Source organism: Physcomitrium patens, chromosome 21 (genome assembly GCF_059467195.1).
Source record: "Physcomitrium patens ecotype Gransden chromosome 21, ASM5946719v1, whole genome shotgun sequence".
Lineage (NCBI taxonomy): Eukaryota > Viridiplantae > Streptophyta > Bryopsida > Funariales > Funariaceae > Physcomitrium > Physcomitrium patens.
Window position 1 is genome coordinate 2,329,085 of NC_143430.1, and position 20,390 is coordinate 2,349,474.

At 33.9% G+C, this 20,390-nt stretch overlaps 1 non-coding gene across 1 annotated transcript; it reads left to right on the forward strand.

The window, feature by feature from the left end:
- The first annotated feature begins 5,415 nt into the window (after window positions 1-5,415).
- On the forward strand, window positions 5,416-5,489 carry TRNAV-CAC (transfer RNA valine (anticodon CAC)). The gene has a single exon. It is a non-coding gene; the product is annotated as a tRNA-Val (tRNA).
- The last annotated feature ends 14,901 nt before the right edge of the window (window positions 5,490-20,390 follow it).

Here is a 20,390-nt window from a genome sequence, read left to right on the forward strand (position 1 = left end):
GTACTAGAGCAATAATGAGTGCATTCTTCAACTTATTGAAGGCCCTTTTTTGCACTAGTTTCCATTCAAATAGTGCACCTTTTTTCAATAGGCTTGTTAGTCAAGCAGCAATATATACAAATTACCAAATAAAATTGCAATAATATCTAATAAGGCCTAAAAATAAGCAAATTTTAAAAGCATCTTTGAAGATTGGCCAATCTTCTATTGCTTTATCTTATTATGCTCTATGCACATGCCTTCAAAGGATACTACATGTCTCAAAAAGGTGACCTTTGACTTCCAAAATTCACTCTTTGATTGCTTGTAATAAAAGCAATTAACTTGTGGCAAGTGAAATACTTTTCATAGATGTTATTCATCCTCTTTAAGGATTTTATTATAGAATATGATATCATTGATGAAATGAACTACATACTTGTCTAAAGGTCCTGAAACAATCTATTTATGTGATCCATGAAAGAGGTTGGAGCATTAAAGAACCCAAAAAGTAAAATAAGCCATTCAAAATGTCCATAGTGCAAATAAAATGCCATCTATTCTATATCCTCTTTTGCAATAATTATCTACTAATAGCCACTTTAAAGATCTAATTTGCTAAAGATGATTATGCCTTGAAGTTGATCAAAAAGATCATCCACGCATAGAAGTGGATATGTATTCTTGATAGTTTGTTCATTGAAGCCTTGATAATCAATGCAAAGTCAAAGTCCACCATCCTTTTTAAATTCAAAGAATATATATACTTTCCATGGTGATGTATATTTTTGAATAAAGTCTTTCTCTAAGAATTCATCTAATATCTTTTGCAGCTCTTTAAGTTCATTTGATGCAAGGCAATAAATTGACCAATTTATCAATTTGGCTCCAAGCAATAGTTTTACTTGGAAGGAGGCATGTCAATCAGATAACATGCTACTAGATAAGTCAACTGGAAAGATATTCTAATATTCATGTATAAATTATTCTACTTGTTCTACTGCTTTAGTTGACTTTTCAACCATTGAAGTAAGATTTGGAACCACTACATTTACTAGTTGCTTATATTCTATTTGCTTCTTCATAAAAGTCATTCCTACAAATAAATCTTGTAGTTGCATATTATTTTGTTATCTCACTTGATGTAGAGTTATAAAGAGTCACCTTGCATCCATTGTCTTTGAAAGAGATTATTTTTACAAGCAAATTAATTTGCTTATTTTGTACTTTTAACTATGGCATATAAAAGATAATGTTATATTTGAACTTTGTTACTATGATCCTCTAGCTTAAGACATAGGTGTTATTCAACTTCCAGGTTTTTTTTTCATATATTTCATTCAATATGTTCTTAAGATCATTTATTAGATATACACTTTCTCTTTTGATTACCTTAGTTTTAATTCCAAATCGGTTAGAAATCCCAATAGAAATGCAATTTTTTGTAGAGTTGTAATCTATAAGTACTTGATATGGCTATCTTTTTAGTAGATCTATTTGATATATTAGTCAATTCTTCTAATAGTTTTTTGAAGCCATGCCATTTATCTTTAAAAGATAGTAGCTATTCTTAGTACTATCCTTCAATGTCTTTATTAAAAAGTTTTATTTTCCTATTTCACTTCTTTATTCACTTGATGAACCTCAAGATTGTGAATCCACCTTGATTTATTGGTACCTAAATTTTGACGTTTTGATGTTGCTACCAACAAACTTTCATACCTCTCAAAAATTTGGCTACATGTAAAAAATAATTGGTGGTAATTGCCTCAAATATATGGAAGTATTGTCACATGCTAAAAAGTCAATAGCACATATCTTCTTCCTTTAAAGTTTTAAACTATTTATCAAATTTGTTAAATTTCAACTCGATAGATATCAATTAGCTTATTCTAAAGGCATCCATTTTTCTTTACAAAGTAGCTAATTTATATAAGAAGAAGAGTTGAGATAAGAAAAATTCATATGAATTTATGAGAGGAGGATTGTTGGAATTTTTGGGCAATGAAATTCAAGACTAGTTTGGTAATTTCTATGCCATTTACTAGATTTTTTTTTTTTTTTATTCTAAGAATTTGAAAGAAACTAGAACTCATTGTTAGCTTTCCAACAAGTCTTAGGATATGAAAAATAGAGCTGTAACAAGGGAGATCTAAGCTTATTTATAGATAGGGATTTTAAAGGTAGTAACTGTAACAAGCGGCCAATTTTTTCTCCTTGATTTGGCTCTTATTTTCTCAAGATTTTATTTATGGACTTTAATAATTTGAAGTTTGTAACTTGAGTTAAGTTCAACAAGCTAAGCTTTTCTTAGATTGGATTAGTAATAAGTAAATTATAGGTATTTTAATAAGATAAAATTTAGATTTAAGATTTGAATTAGAGATTGGATACATCTTGATATAAGAAAAAAAAATAGTCTATATTTTATACTTAGCCTTTAGCTATTCTTTTATATTTGACTTTATTTGGATAATATTGTATTTTTTACAACCTACTTGGAATCAAAGACCTTGTGTTCTTCTAAAGAGGCTTACCCTCTTGACATCAGATTGACATCAATCACCACTACCACCATCGATTGTGATTGATGACTAGGAAGAATATGAAGTAGACAACATTTTGGAGCATTGCTACCTTCACCATGGCAATAGATGTTCGCAACTTTATTACTAAGTCCTATAGAAAGGTTACTTCATCCATGATGCAATATGGGAACCTATACAAAATCTCATCTATTATCAAGAAATAATTTGGAGGTACTATCAGGAGCAAAACAAAGACATTCTATATTAGTAGAGTGGAATTAATCATAATAGGGTATGGATAAGATATTCATATTATTGACATATAGAAATAGGTAGTTGAAGTTATTTTTGGAAAGTTTCTAGAAGTTTTTAGAATTGGAGGCTAAGTTAGTAGTCTATGTGGGATCTACCATAGAACATTCTAGAAGAACTTAGAATAGTTATTTTTATAGAGTCTATTATTAGAAATATTCTAAAAAGTTCCAAAATAATTAGATAAAGTATAAATAGGACTAGTTGAGGTCATTTGGATATTTAATCATGTATGGCTTTGATTTCTTTCTCTCAATAGATTTTGATTTGTATTTTTTCTATTTTTATTTATTTATTTATTTATTTATTTTGCTTTATTTTACCTTTTAAGTTCCATTTTGTTTAGTTTTGTTCAATTTTATTCTAATTTTCTCTATCCTATGTTGTAATAAGATTTATATTACTATAGATTAAAGGGGTTTTAGATCTTAGAAAGAAGGATATCTTGTTTCATCAAGGCTAACAATAAAGGTGATGAAACATGTGTATATCAACTATTTATAAAATAATGAAGTCATATATGGCAATTTTTGATTAATGGATCACACAAATTTCACTCATTTCATTGGAAGATTCTATTGCTATAGAAAATATAGAGATGTGAATCGATAGGTGTATTATCAAATTCAACAATGATATAGTTTTAAATGTTGTCAAAAAAATTCTAAATGTAGGTTGACAGTGTCTTCGCGCTATGTCTTTCAGGAAAAGTTCTTTTCTAAGTGCACCTCAACACAACCAAACTGCTGAAAGATAAAATCATATCAAATACTTATTCTACCTTTTTCATATTTATTTATGATGTTTTATTGGTTGTTGTTGTACATGAATGTTTGTGTTATTTTGTCAATCATTATTGATGATTGTGAATCATTGATAAATTATCTATTTTAGATCAATTATACAAAATGATTGAACAATTTTTTGCAAGAAAATCAAAGAGTTTCTTATATAATCTATACAAAGCAAAGGATGCTAAACAAAAAATTTATTGATGTATAGGAAGACATGGTATTGCAAGTGTATGTAAAAATATGAAAATATAGAATAAAAAAAAATTGTGACTCAATCAAATCAACGAGAAATTGCTAAATACTCAAATTAATGCAATGTTAGAATTGGCAATTACAATGAATAGAAAAACAAATGAGTATTGTGGAATCATAATACAAGACCATGACATATACATTGAAGGTTGGTTTTGGATAGTTTGCAAAATTCTTTGTTAAGTTACATGTATCAAGAAAAATATAAATAATGTAAAGAAGCAAATAGTTTTATTTATATGGTTGGAGAAAATCATAGGGACGCCACACTTCTGTTTGCAGCTGATGATGAGATTGTGAGGGCTCTTGTCGCAGCTGAAAAGCTCGAGGGGCGCGGATCCAACAGCACCGCCGAGCTTGTGTCCTAGGCTTGCCTCTGCCGCTCGCATCACATATGCAGGTTCTGTGAACGCAGCTGACTGTGATGCAATGTCGCCAAGAAAGACGACGTTGGCGGTTTTTGTTTGTATTTGTTTCTTTTTTGGTTATTTTAAAATTCTTTTAAGTTTTTTAGTTTAAAATTTGTTGGAGGGGTTTCGTTGAAGGGACCTGAGTTTGTCACAATCTGCAACGCGATCACATCGAAGAAGGTTGCAGCGTAATTTCTCACTCAGAGACCGTTGCTTGAGCCTGATGACTAGAATTGGGACACTTGTTTGTACATCATAAGTGATGAAGAGTGCTTCTGTATTGCGGCTTGTTGAGCTGCGCTGGGCTTTTCATAGTTCCTCACGCCAGCAACGGCAACTCTGGTCTTGATAATCGTTTTAAATTACCAACATGAGCTATTCTTTTACCATTTTAGTGAGTGGCAAAGGACTCCGGATTGTCTAAATTCGAGAGCAATGACAACGTCTTAGCAGATCTTGACGTTAGGATTATGTCGAACGTGTGCCAATTGACAAGCAACTTGGCATGTGGTGCTGCATGTAGGGGGACGTCGAGACTAAACATGTCCTCCACAGAAATGTGCATGTTGTGAGTAGATCGAGAGCTCCAGGGGCGATTGGCTGATGGTGGCGGTGGTGGCGGTGTCGGCAAGTCCGTGTTGTGGGGTTCTCCGCGGAGAAGCGTCCCCGAGGTCACCCAGGGAGCAGTGACAAGGTGGGTGCAGCAAGCAAGGACGGTCCTGGGCCTGGTCCTGGTTTTCGATTTGGAGTACACGTCGCAACCACAGCGCCGGCGGTGCTCCGCTGCGGAGGGCAGCAGGGGACCAAGCATCGGTTGACCAACGAAGAGCCAGAAGATTGTTGGTATGTTTGTTTGTGCGTCGGTTAGTGGGTGAGTGGGTTTGAGGGTGGAGGGGGCGGCGACCCCCCTGTCTCCCCACCAGTGCAGTGGCTTGCCTCGGCCCGCCTTCCCCTCCGCTGCCTTGGACAGCAGCCTGGTTTGAGTTGCGTGGAGGAGGGTGGGGCTGTGCGGCATTCGGGGGGCTGCAGAGAGATGAGAAGAGAAGAGAAGAGAAGAGAAGGGGCGGGAGTGGAGGTGCGGGGCGATTGACTATGGCTGCGCGATGCGCCTGTGACGTGAGGCGCTTCCTCTTCGACTTGGTCTGGTTGGTGTAGTCGGTTATCACGCTAGTCTCACACACTAGAGGTCCCCAGTTCGAACCTGGGATCAGACATCAGCATTTTCATTTTTTCATTTTTCGCTTCCCACAGCTTCTCATATCTTTTCATGTCCCCTCTCCATCACACACCACTGCCTCGTCGCCCCGGACGTCGGTTTGTTGGTTCACTCGTAATTCCACTGTCTTGCTGTCCGGGCTCACGATGCCCCAGCGCCCCACAGCCCCCACACTCACCCGCAACTTTTCCGCTCCTCACATACGCATTTGCACTCCTCTGGAACCCACAATTCTCTGCCATCACAATCGACCGACCGGCTCTTCTCCCCTCCCTCCACCTACATCCTCAAACACCACACTTTTCTCACAATTCTTCAAACTCTGGTCCATCCTTAATCCTAGCCTCTCAACCTCCATTCTCTCTTTGCAAAATCTCACAATTGTTATCCCCAATTGGTAATCCATCAATACCTTGGATTGCCCAACAAACTCTCCATTTGATCAAGTGCATGTAAGTATAAATTTAAGAACACAAGTATAAAAAGCAAAGTAACATTTAAAGATGTATTAGAAGATTTAAAGACTTGTTATAATGTAGCATTTATTTATTTTTAAGAGAGTGTTATAAAAAGTTGAAATGCATAACATGAATAATATTTGATTGTGCAACTCATCAAGAAGTTATACATATTAGAATAAAATTAGTAGAAGACTAGATTATATAAGGCAAATGTAAAATTTTAAAATTCTAAGGAAAAAAACTATCAAATGGGAGTCTTTTTATTGTGTGGATATCTTCTTCCCTTTCACATACACAAATATTTATCAATTTAATATATAAAATAAAAAAAAATAATCAATTTTGTCATGTCTACTACCCTAGCATGGATAGCTTTCAAGTTCTTGAATAGGTGTGAAATTGCAAAATCTTTTAGGTATCTCTTCTTAGAGCTTGCAGCCATCTAGTAACATTTTAAGAATAGTTAAGAATGCATAAAATGCATTATTATGAAACTACATTTTCTTATAATATTGCAAATTTAAATACTTTCATGATGATAGTGTCTTTAAATCCAAAGGCATGTTTTCAAGTTCTCACATCCATCAAGCCATAACTTCTTCAAATTTGTCATGCCTTTAAATCTAGCATGGATGGTTTTCAAGTTCTTACAATTTGCAAAACTAAGTTGTTGAAGAGATGTGAGGTTTCCATATCCTTTTGACACCTCCTCTAAGTGCAAGCAACTATCTAAGAGCAATATTTGTAAAGACAAGAATGCATTAAATGCATCACTATCAAACTTCACTTTCTTACAATGTTGCAAATCTAAATACTCTAATGATGATAATATCTTCAAATCCAAAGACGTGTCTTTAAAGTTCTTTTATCCATTAAGCTATAACTTCTTCAAATTTGTCATGCCAATGAAGTTAGCATTTATTTTTTTAATATTTTTTGTAATTTGATAGATGAAGATATTTTAAGTTTTGACAAGCATTGTGAATTTTATTTAAATTCCAACATTCTTGTAGGTTTATTATTGTTATTGAAGACATGAGATATATATATATATATATATATATATATTTATATATATATTTTTATTACTATTTATTAATTTTGTACAATTTTTTACAAACAATTATTTTAAGGATTATGTATTAGCAAGTAGATTTGTAATGTCTTTTAAAATTTTGTAACCTTCAAGCTTAAAAATCTTTAATGAAATATTTATTCTCCATAAATATTTAATTTTTTTAGCATAGTAAAAAATTTTAAGCTTAAATTTTTAGGTACATCATATTAGACATGTTAATAGAAAATTTGTTTAAAAGTATTAAATTAATTAGTTATAGAACAATAATATTTTGAATGTTTTTACAACATGTAATGTTAGAAATTAGTTTTATATTTTTATGTAATATTGTTATAGTGTTGGCTGCAAAAAATTGAATTCTTAGCTACCTTAGTTTATGAGTAGATTTTATATATAAGCATATCATTTAGTAAAACTTAAAATTTAAAAATTTCTAAACTTAAATTTTATATTATTACATGGCTTCAATTATTTTTACAACTTGTAAAATAAAGATTCTTTATGTCAAAATCATCTTATAGCACAAAATACACAATTTGTTATTATTTATGAATAAATTTGTGCAAATATATATTAGCATATTTTACCAACATAATTTGTATGAATAGAATTCTATTGTAACATATACACAATAACATTAGATAATTTAATGGTTTTGGCATCATACTATTTGTATTTGATAATTAATCACTTTCATTCCATCTCCGAATTCCATCAAAAATAATTCTAAAAATTCTTTGAGCCATATCACAAAGCAAATCATAAATACTTATGAATCCAAAAAAATCTACTTTGATGAATAACTTATCTTCCAAAATTGTAATAATTTCTTTAGCATTCTTTAATTTATATTCAAAAAATTGAATAATCATATCTTACTTGGTATTTTCAAGCCATATATCTTTATAATAAAAACGTGACATATCTAAAAATACAGTCTTTTTTTTCTTATTAAGATCATTATAAATGGACACTAATCTTGTTCAAATGTTACTTAGGCCAGAAAATTTTGTAGCTCTTTTAAATCTTTGAATAATTAGCTTTTATACACAAATATTTTTTTTAATTGTATAATGATATATTATACAATTTATAACATCAAAAGATATTCAACATAAGCTTTAATAACTTTTTTGGATATTTTGGATAATTGAGACATATAGAGATGTACATCTTTAAAGGCATACTTAGAAAATATCTCTATAATTTTATTTTTTTAAAATAATACTAATTATATTTCATATCTTTTATTTATAATATTTTTTAAAACCTCCCATGTTTGCTTAGTAGCTATTAACTTGCTACTTTTTGTACCAAACATTGTAATATCTACTAATGGATATAAATTTTTTTGACTTAAAACATCATCTAAGATCAAAATAATTATTTTGAAGAATATTTGCCAAAAATATTTTTTTCTTCTCTAAGATTTTAAAAATCTATTTTATTTCATTATTTTTTTAAAAAATAATCCAACCACTATAATCATGATTTTTGTAAGAAGTATCTATTTTATTTCTAAAATTTTAAATTTTAAATTTTATTTTTTAAAAAAAATTGAAAAATAATTATCAATCAAAAGTACAAACAATATTACAAAAAATTAAGACATAAGTGTCAAAGATAAGAACTCAATGAAAGCAAATAAACAAGTGAGACTTTTTCAAAGAAGTATGACAAAATAAAAAATATATGTATATATATATATATATATATATAAAAAGAAAAATATAATAATTTTTGTTAAAAGACAAGAAAACTAAAAACTCTTGAAACTAGACTAGAAGCAAGAAATGAATTGACAAAAGTGAAGAAGGCTTCACTCTTGTCTCTACATATACTATTTACCTATAAACTACATGGCAACGTGCTATAAGACCTCCAAAATGTATTGACTTTGCATGACATATATTTTAACTTGCAAGGTAAGTTTTCTATATGGGTGCTACAAAGTTAGCTTGTTCTGCAAGCTATATACACATATGACATGTGGTTAATTTATTGACCAAGTTTCTAATTTATCAACCAATTACATACACATGAAAAATCAAAGCAATATTTATGAAGCTTCTAGGAAGCTTCTTTAGAAGATATTATAAAATTAGTTTATTTTTATCTATTTCTATTTATTTATATTATCTAAGTAATAATTATAATAAATATATATCCATGATATTACTCCTTCTAGAGACAAGTTCCACAAGGAGCAATAATTACATATTGAGGAAGTCTAAACTATGACAAATTATATTTGTTACATACTTTGATCTTTGTTTTCTTTGAAGATAGTTGATAGATCATCTTAGCCATTGATAATGTCCTATTTTAGGGTGAGAAGACCATCCTGTTATTTGATCATTATTGAAATCTTTATAACTTCTTTCAAATAAACTATTTATAATATCATTAGGAGTAGTTTTTACTTCCAATAAAATCACCAAACATTGAGATTCTCCTCCTAGGTTGTGATACCAAATGTGTTGTATCTTGCCATCTATTCAAGAAAAAATATATCATTCTTGATGGTTTTCATTCCTATAATATCATCTTAAAGGCTATAATAATCATAATATTTTATCCAATAAGTCAACAAATGATAGGTTTTAAGTTAAATCTATTGGCTATTGATTCTCCATCTCCTTAATACCACAATTATATAAAAACTACAAAGAAAGATAGAAAATAGAATGTAATTTTTTCTAAATTGTATTTCTTTTATAGCAAAAGTTTGATATCCTTCATCTTTATTTTGATGGATGTCATTGATGAAAAAAATTGATTTTTTCTATTGCATTTGTAAGTTTTTTTGTTGACTCCCTTATACATTTGTTAATATTATATCTGAACTAATGAATAAGATATTCCAACCTAATTCAGTGCCTCCTTGAGTTTAAGACTTCTTCCACCTTAAATTCTTGATTATTACCTACTTCTATAGGAGGTAGTGGTATTTGTCTTCTTTTTAGAATATTCACTATCTTACATGGCTTCAAAAGAGACATGTAAAATATGGGATAAATTTTCATAGGCTCTGATAGATATATTCAATAAGTAATTAAATTGATTTATTTATAAATAAGAAATAGTCTAAGTCTATGATATTCCAACTTATTATAAGAGCAAATAGTTTTGTTATTATGACAAAGAAACCATACCTTATTATGAATGTAAAAATGAAGTTATTTCTTATAATAAGCATCTGCATTGTATTTTTGTTGTTCTTGAGCATCTTTTAGTTGTACCTTCATTGTTGTACGTAGCTCAGATAAATAATTTGCCAAATATTTTGTTATAGAATTATAAACTTTTAAAAAGTCAAAAGTATTAAGTTGTGGATGATAATCATAATTAGCAAAAAAGATATTTGTTGCGTAGAAGAATGTACTATGTTATTATAAGCCAACTCTGCCAATGGCAAAAGAATTGTCCAATCATCTTAATGATAGTTGATGGTACATCTCAAATATTGCTCCAAAACTTGATTTACATATTCTTTTTATCTATCAATTTGAGGATGGAAAACTAAAGATAGTTTTATATCTACATTTAAAATCTTAAAAAATATTCTTCAAAATCTTGATACAAATTGAGTTCCTTTATCTAATATAATATCCTTAGATAATCCATGATGGCAATAGATGTTGCCAAGAAAAAACTTAGTCGTTTATTTTTTACTTGAGATAGATTTTATACATAGTAAAAAATGTGTCATCTTGATAAAACGATCTACTATCATAAATATAGAGTTATAAGAACCTAAGGCTAAAAGATTTGTGATAAAATATATAGAAATAAAAGACCATAGTTATTCTAGAATGGATAATAGCTAAAGAAGTCCATAAGATTGATGATAAGGAGTTTTAATCATGAAAAAAATCAAAGGATTATACAAAATCTTTGATTGCCTTTTATATTTGAAGCTACAAAAAATTCTTAGATATTAGTTCTAAAGTCTTATTATATCTAAAATGTCCTATTATTGAAAAGTTGTGATGAGCTTAAAGAACACGTAATCGAGCTTCAACTTTTGAAATATATAAGCACCCCTCAAAATATAATAAATTATTTTTGAATTCAAACTTAGTATCAAGGACATTTACTAGGAAGTTGTAGAAGATTCTAGAAGGTTTTAGAGAAGCTTTGTAGTTTGTAGAAGCTACTTGAGAAGTTTTCAAGTTCGTGGAAGTTACATCAGAAGCTTCCTAATTCATAGAAGTTGCTTGAGAAGCTTCCTAGTTTGTGGAAGCTACTTAAGAAGCTTCTGAGTTTGTATTATATATAGGAATCGAAATTGAGGGGATTCTCAGTCTCGACAATACACCTCTTGGAGCTCTAGCTCACCTCTCTAGTATTGTTCTTGTATTCATCTAATTAATCTAGTTCTTGTCGATTCTTCTTGAGCTTCTTGTTTAGATTTCCAGTCAGTATTCTAAATTCATGATAGTTTGTCGAGACTGCACTCATCTTTCATATCAGAGCTAGTTCCTTCTTGTTAGAATGTGGATTATCTCTTTGCTTGAGGGTGTTGGCATTTTAGAGGTTGCGGATTACCTTCCTCTAAACTGATATTTTTTCTATTATAATATTGGAGTCTTATCTTTCTTAGAGAGAGTAGATTACCTCTCTTCTTGAAGGTTTTAAGGCGTTTTAGAGGTTGCAAAGTACCTTCCTCTAAACCAATACTACCTTTACATAGAGTCATTTCTTTCCTTCTCTTAGAATGGCCGGAGGTCAAGATATTAGTATGATTGAAAGTTCAGAGTCCAAGTTGGATGCCATTATGAATGTTCTTGCTACATTATCATAGAGAATTGTAGAGATTGAAGGAATCATTGCAAGACTTCATAATAATGGAGCATTCGGGATGGCACAATCGAGGATTCACCAGCCTCAAGTTTCAACACTAAGAGAAGCAACTTTGCCTCTAGTTTAACAAGGACTATTGATCTTACAATGAAAAGAGCCTCGAATTAGCCTTCCAGATAAGTTTGATGGTATGCATTTCAAGTTTTGAGATTTTGTCAATCATATTAGATTGATAACAACTTTACAACTCAAACGCCATTCGACGGAGGAATCACGTGTTGGACTGGTTGGAACTTTGATCACAAGGCAAGCTCTATCATGGTTTGCTCCTTTGTTTGAGAAAAGATCGTCAATTTTGAACAACTTCAAAACTTTTTTGGAGGCGTTTGTGGAAGCATTTGGCAAACATGACAAGGCACAATGGGCTACAACAAAGATCCAGTTGCTACGATAAGGAGCACGCTCTACGCTAGTCTATGCATCAAATTTTAGTCAATTAGCATGTGACATCAACTGGGATGAGGAAGCATTGATGAATCAATTTTATTGGAGCTTGAAGAATGATGTGAAGGATTTGTTATTATCTCTTCTCGATCTACAAATGCTCAGCAAAGCCATTAGGCAAGCTATGAAGTGCGATAACCGCCTGTTCCAACGTCACCAAGATCAACGCTCAAGATAACATACGGCTCACCACGCTCCAATTATATTAGCAAGCAGCCTAAATTCACATTCAGAGGTGGAAGACATACAAATTCATACGGTACGTGTCAAATTCCTAACTCTAGAAAAAAAAAAGCGGTGTATGGAGGAAGGACTATGCTTGTATTGTGGTGAAGAAGGCCATAGAGTTGAAAACTATCCCAAGAAGCAGAATTGACGCATTGTCAGGACTAGAGGTACATTTATTCAAGAAAACGAGGATGCCCAGCCATAATAGGGACCGTGCGGCTAGACAATTCAATACCACAACAACAATCAAGTTCCTCTCTTTCCGCTCAATCTGCCCATTGTTTTACCATTCTTCTAACTTTTGGCCTTCAGAAACTAAAAATCTTAGTGTTATTAGATTCAAGAGCATCTGCTTGTTTTTTAAGCAAAGAATTTGCTAAGTGTCATGAGATTCCTCTAGTACAAAAACCTAAATCCGTTCATGTAGAAGTAATAGATGGACGACCTTTATTATTTGGTAGTGTCATCCATGAATCAGAACCTATGGAGGTGATGTTTAAAGACCATAGTAGTTATATTATTTATAATATTATTAGAATCCCGTCAAACCCTATTATTCTTGGTCTTTCTTGGTTAAAAATGCATAATCCATCCATAGATTGGAGGTTAGGAAGGATGACATTTCTTATAAAACATTCCGAGAGTAAGCCTGTTAGAAGATCGCAAATCAAAAAACCCTTATTTATTGAAACAAGAGCGTTTGTAACATCGTCTAAGGAAGATACACCATTTATCATTTATGCGACTCCAACTAGTAGAGAGAAGATTTTGACAACAAATATATCAAAGCAATATAAAGATTTTGAAGACGTGTTTCAGAAGAAAAATGCTGACATGCTACTGGAGCATTGACTTTACGATTGTGCCATAGACTTGCAAGAAGGAGTACAACCATCTTTTGGCCTAATCTATGATTTGTCGCAGACAGAGTTAGTGGAGTTGCGGAAGTACATTGACAAAAATCTAGCCAAGAACTTCATTCGTCATTCAAAGTTACCAACAAGGACACCAATCTTATTTGTGAAGAAGAAAGATGGTTTGCTGCAGATGTGCGTGGATTATCGAGGTCTCAACAAGGTGACAAAGAAGAATTGTTATCCATTATCCTTGATATTAGGTCTTCTAGAGTAACTTGGACATGCAAGGATCTTTACAAAGATTAATTTAAGGGCAGCTTACAACCTTGTACAAATCAAAGAAAGAGACGAATAGAAGACAACTTTCCATACAAGGTATGGCCATTTTGAATATAATATCATACCTTTCAATCTTACCAATGCTTCGGCAGTCTTTCAATACATGATGAATGACATCTTTTGGGAGCACCTTGACAATTTTGTTGTCATCTATCTAGATGATATTTTGATATTTTCCAAGAACGTAAAAGAGTATGAGAAATATGTTCATCTGGTCCTTGAAAAACTCCACAAGCAAGGACTTTATGCCAAGTTGGAGAAGTGCTTATTTAACCAAACTGAGATGGAATTTTTGAGATTCATTGCAACTACAAAAGGCTTGAAGATAGATCCTAAGAAGGTGGAAGTAATTGTATCATGAGAAGTTCCAAAGTTGATTAGAGATGTACAATGCTTTCATGGCTTTGTTAACTTCTATTGGATCTTCATGAAGAATTATTTTCAAGTTGCTACTCCGCTCACTCGGTTGACATGTAAAGACAAGCTCAAATGGAGACCTCTAGTGGAAAAAAAATTTCAAGATCTTAAGACGACATTTATTATGGCTCCAATCTTAGTACATCCTGACTTTGCAAAGGCCTTTAATTTGGAGACCGATGCTTTAGATTTTGCTATGGGAGTTGTACTTTTGCAGATAGGCATAGACAAGAAGCTTCATCCGGTTGCGTTCTACTTTCGAAAGTTTTCTGCTGCCGAGATCAACTATGAGATCCACGATAAAGAATTTCTTGCGATAGTGGATTCTTTACAAAAGTGGCATTACTTTCTCGAAGGAACTATGCATCTGGTGACCATATACTTGGATCACAAGAATTTGGAGTATTTCATGTCGGCTCAGGTTCTGAATTGTCATCAAGCTGAATGGAATATGTTGCTATCCAAGTTTGACTTTGTTATTACTTATCAGTTTGAGAAGCAACAAGGACTATCCAATGCATTATCAAGGAGATCGTATCTAGCACCAAAGGCTAGAGAAGCAACATTTGATCAACAGTGTACAATATTATTGAAGTCGAAATAATTCAGGCTTTGCTTCGCTATAATATCAATTGATGCTGACTTCCTCAACCAGGTACATACTATGACTATTGGAGATTTTATAGCCCTCAATATCATACAATGTATCAGTGATGATAAGTTCAAGGTGGAAGGAGATCTTTTATACTTTGAGGAGCGGTTGTATATTCTAAAAGGACCAGCACTACTCCGATTCTCTAATCTTGATACAACTTTGCAACTGCGAAACATTTTGGATTCAATAAGACCTTAGAACTTATTTCTCAAGATTTTTGGTGGCTCCAAATGTGGATGGATGTCAAGGATTTTGTCCTCTCTTGTGACATTTGTTCAAGATCCAAGAATCCTCGACATCGTCCTTATAGTCTTCTTCAGCCATTGCCTATTCTATATCGGCCATGATCTTCAGTTTCCATGGACTTCATTATAGACCTGCCGCCATCAAATTCATTTGACATCATCTTTATTGTGGTAGATTGGCTTACAAAGATAGCACACTTTATCTTTTGCAAGAAAACATGGTCAAACAAAGACACAACAAGGCTCTTCCTTGATAGTGCGTATCGATATCATGGTTTACTAGATGATATCATATCAGATCGAGGAATCCAATTTGTATAAAATTTTTGGAGATCTCTGTTTGAGATATTAAAGGTGGATATCAAGCTTTCTTTGGCTTTCGATCTTCAAACTGACGGCCAAATGGAATAGGTGAATCAAACTTTGGAGCAGTATTTATGATGCAGCATCAACTATCAACAAGATGATTGGACTACATATCTATCATTGGCCGAGTTTGCATATAACAACACCCTTCATGCGTCGACTCAACAAACACCATTCTTTTCTAACTATGGATATCATTCGAAGCTTGATTTGTTGAGTCCATCAACCAATAACAACTTGACAGTTGAAGGATTTGTGAAACAACTATCGGAGCTTCAAACTACGTTGAAGCTTCAATTACAAATCGCCCAAAAAGCTTACAAAGCGTCCGCAAATAAATTTCAAAATCAAGCACCTACTTTCAAAATTAGAGATAAAGTATGGCAGCTTTGACGGAATATCAAAACCAAGTGGCCATGTGATAAGTTGGACTACCGGAGATTGGAACTATTTATCATCGAGAAGCAAATCAATCCAATGGCGTACCATTTGGAGTTACCGGTTGCTATGAAGGTACATCCAATCTTTCATGTTTCTTTGTTGGAGCCTTATCGAGAGTCATCTTTTTCTAGAAGAGTACAATGTCTGCCACCTAGTACTAAAATTGAGAACCACGAGGAATACGAGGTGGAAAAGGTACTAAATTTGTGACGTTGTCGTGTTATAACACGAGTATACAATGAAAATAAAAAGAAAGGGGAATTTTATTAATATTCAGTTACCTCGAATATTGGGAGCATTGACCAACTCTAGTAAAAATACTGAGTGGTCAGGTTCAGTCACCCCGTTACAGTCAGCCAGGGCATACTGAAATGCTCTGTTCGATTCTAATAACGGGAGTTAGCAGGATGAGAAGGACCAATTCACACGACGGGTTCGAAGAGCCAATTGGATCCAATTTCGAGAATCCAATCCGGGTCCTCTTACCCAATATGAGACCTGTATTGGTGAGGCAACGCAATGTAGTCTAGTTACGGGAAAATCCAGGTCTTACTACGGGCCTCAGCCAGTCTGACGCGAAGACCAATTTGATCCAATTACGCGAGCATCCAGGTTACTACGGGCATCTTACCCAATATGGGACATGAATTGGTCGGGCGACTCAATGTGGTCCCGATTATGGGGTTTCGATTCTGTTTTGGGCTGTCCTGTTCTCTGTGCCGTTTCACGAAACGTTGTTTACGGTAAATGAATCTCTTAAAGGTAAAAACGAAGGAGGAGGCCTTGATGACGTGAGCCAATTTTGGATCTAAGCTCTGACGGTAGGAGCCAATTCCGGATCTAAGATGGAAGATTGAAGAAATTCAGAGGATAAGGTTAGAGGAGAATATAGTTATTGGGAGGGAGGTTTTTTTTTTTTTCGGGGAGAATCGGAGGGGAGCTAGTTTTCAAGCTTTTGCAAGGTTACCAGTTCGGTTTCATTGGAGGGTTTTGAAGATCAAGGGAATTAGAGAGAGGAACTTCATGCTTCGGGTCAGGGAAGGAAAGACATAGAATTTGGATTTTTCTTCTTCGTAGAGTTTTGGGAAGACTGAGGCAATCGCTGCTGAAGTCAGTGTTGTAATGGTGAATCGGGATTTTTAAATGAAGTGGGTTTGAATACTCTTGACTGTTTTGTAAAATCGAGTTACGTCTGTGATTGAAGGATTAAAAGGGTGTCTATAGGATTGAGTATGCGGAGTGAATGAAATTTATTGGGTTAATCTAACAAGACAGTCAGTGGATACAAGATCGTAAATACAAAAGGGTATTGAAGATTAAAAGTTTGGGTTGTTCGGGGTTCTCTGTAACGTCTAGAGACCTACCGGCTAGGGCAAAAAAAAAGACTTCGACAAGCAGTCGAAGAGCATCCGTATAGATTTACGGTACATTGTTGCAGTCGTTTATATTCCAGCAGTCAAAAACTGATAGACTGCTTGACTATCGGTGAATCTCCATACTACCTTCTACAGCCAGACGCCCGGCGCGTTCTCGAGCAGGAAAGCACGTAATACGACATAGGTGGTGAATCCGACGTGAAAGCTTGAGGTAGAAGGTATTGGATTTCGGTTGATTTTATCTTTATTTTTATGGAAAACGAAAATAAAAATTTTGAAGGATTTTTGGGAGAAGTTTCTGGTGGGGAGTCTTCTAAAGGACAAGGTATGCACATGGATCTGTCTATTGCTAGTTTGTTTCAAGCCTTCTCATTGTCAATGCAGCAACAGTAAAGCAATGATCGAAAGGAAGCTTTGCCAAAGCATTGCAAGCAGTGGTCAATAAAATTGATCAATTTGATGGGAGGAATATTTCAAGGTATTTAAGATGTTATGTTCGTGAAATGGAATTAAATCGGGTTTCTGAGAAGAAAATGGTTGCACTATTTGGACTTGTCATGATACCGGAGATAAGGGACCACATTACATCGATTACGGATCGTTGTGGGAATTCATGGGAGGATTTTTCACATGCATTGAAAGACGAATATTTCTTGGAAGATGCTGATCGCGTTACTAAGAAGCTGTTTCTGGGATGGATTGAACGGCCCAATAAGAATTTGCAAGCAACAGAGCTACTAAGGGAATTTGAGAGGCAGTACTCTCAATTATCAAAGGTAGAAAAATTGACATTGGAGCCGAACAAAGTTGATCTATTTCTTCAAGCTGCTGATGGAGAATTGCAAGAGAAATTAGAACCCCTTCTTGAAGACAAAGAAGAAGATGAAGGATTGACAACGAAGTGGAAGAATGTTGAAGATGTGGTGGGGTTGCTTACAAAAAAAGAAAGGAAGAAGGATAGGAGCAATATTCTGAAAACAGTACAAGCACCCAAAGCTCCAGTACGTACAACACCACCAACAATGCCTACAGTTCAACCTTCGACATCCTTGTCAAAGAAAGCAGATATGGGTATGGAAGAAATTATACGAGGAATGCGAGATCTTCAAATCAAATTGGCAAGACTTGAAGAGAATACTTCTATAAACAATTCGAAGAATGTTTCAAAACAAGGATATGTACAAAGATGCATTTGGTGTGATGATGCTTCACACACTAGAAAAGATTGCAATGAATTTAATAATATGATACGGCAGGGAATTATTTGCTGGAAAGATGGGAAGATAGCATTGAAAGATAGGGAGGATCTTCTTCAAACCAATTTTGGCAAGAGAGAAATGAGAGCATTGGTTCAAGATTACTTAAAAGAGCATGAAACAGTAGTACGAGAAAGTGCAAGTTATGGTGTTAGAGTAGATGATGAAATTGGTGGAAGTACGGGAACTAGTGAGTTTTGGGCTTCTGCCGTTTCTACAATGCAAGAAGGGAAATTACCTCGAGAAGCGTTATTGAGAACTGCAGCTACAATACGAGGAAGAACAGGTTGGGAGGATCCTATTGAGTCTCTTTCACTTCATGCATATATTGCTAAGAGCCAACATGAAGCTTTGATGGAAGAAAAAAGACGAGGAAATTTTGATGATACTAGAGAAGAAAATTCTTTTAAGAAGCAAACTCGAGGAGACAAGGTTCAGGAGGCAGCTTCACAAGAATTGCCTGTAAAGGATACCTCAGCATCATTGGGAGAAAAAACAACGGAGACAAAAGATAAGGGCAAATCAATTGCTTATAAGCTACTTTCTGACATTGAAGCGGCAACAAATTTGAAAGGGGTGTTGGAAGAACGTATATTAAATGCTAAGGTGGAATTCACATTGAAAGAAGTCTTGGGAATTGCAAAGAAGGAGTTTTATGATGTTATCATTGAAAGCATTAAGCGAAAGAGGCAATTAATGGGCGAAACTGGAATGAGTCATGCTATTGATGCACGAATATGTAGAGATGAAGAAGAGGTTGATATTGGTTACAAGCAACCAACAAATGAAAAGAATGGGTATAATCAGCGAGTATGTTTCGAAGATTCTAGTGACAAGGAAATGGAAACTTTGAGCCATTATACTCGAAAGCATTGGGCAAGGGCAACTACTGAGGTATTGGTGAAGGTAGGAGATATAGAAGAACCAATAGTTGCTTTGGTGGACCATGGTTCTGAAATAAATCTCATGTCTAAAGATCTTTATAAGAAGCAAAAATGGCCAATTGATATGGAACATGGATGGGCAATACGAGCAGCTAATAACACACGAGGCAAATTATATGGAGCTTGTCCAGATGTCAAAATTCGGATTGGGGATGTTGCGACGGAGCAACATTTCTTCGTTCAAGATACAACGTCTTATCCGTTGATTTTAGGACAACCTTATATCACGGCAACACGGATGGAAACAAAGGTACTTGACGATGGTTCTGCTTATGCAAGGGTACGGAGCGAAGATGGGAGGAAAGCTGTACAATTTCTAACAGTACCTCCTAACCATGAACGGAATCGAGATAGGTTGAGGGAGAAACCATTGCCAAAGATTGTTGAAGGATTTAAGGATTTTGGGGAGGTACCACTGTAGAGCGAGATTATGGAGGTACAAAAGAGGAGGTACTCTCGCGAGATGAAGGTGCCTTTGATGCGAGTTTTATTGGTATATTGGAGAATGGAAATATTATGTATAAGAAAGTTGATGATTTTAAAAGAAAAGAAAGAAAAAGATTATATGATATTGAAGGACAGTTACGCAAGATAGGTACATTGCAAGATGATGAGAGGATTTTGGGTGTTTATGAAGAAAATGGACTGGAAGATTTATTGGAATTGATTACATCTATTGGGTTAGGGGATAATGATAAGATTGTTGAGATTCATTCAAGAGAGGTTTATACCATACTTGAATCTTTTCAAGCACCAGAAGTCACTGTAGAGACGAGATATAAAACGGCAGATAAGAAGGTAAAGCCTGTTGCCGGACCATTACCAGAGGATTCTAAAAAACAAATGGGAGAAGCATCAAAAGAAGCAAGTTTAAGAGATCCAATGAGTATTGGACATCAGTTTACTGAAGAGACTTTTGAAGAATT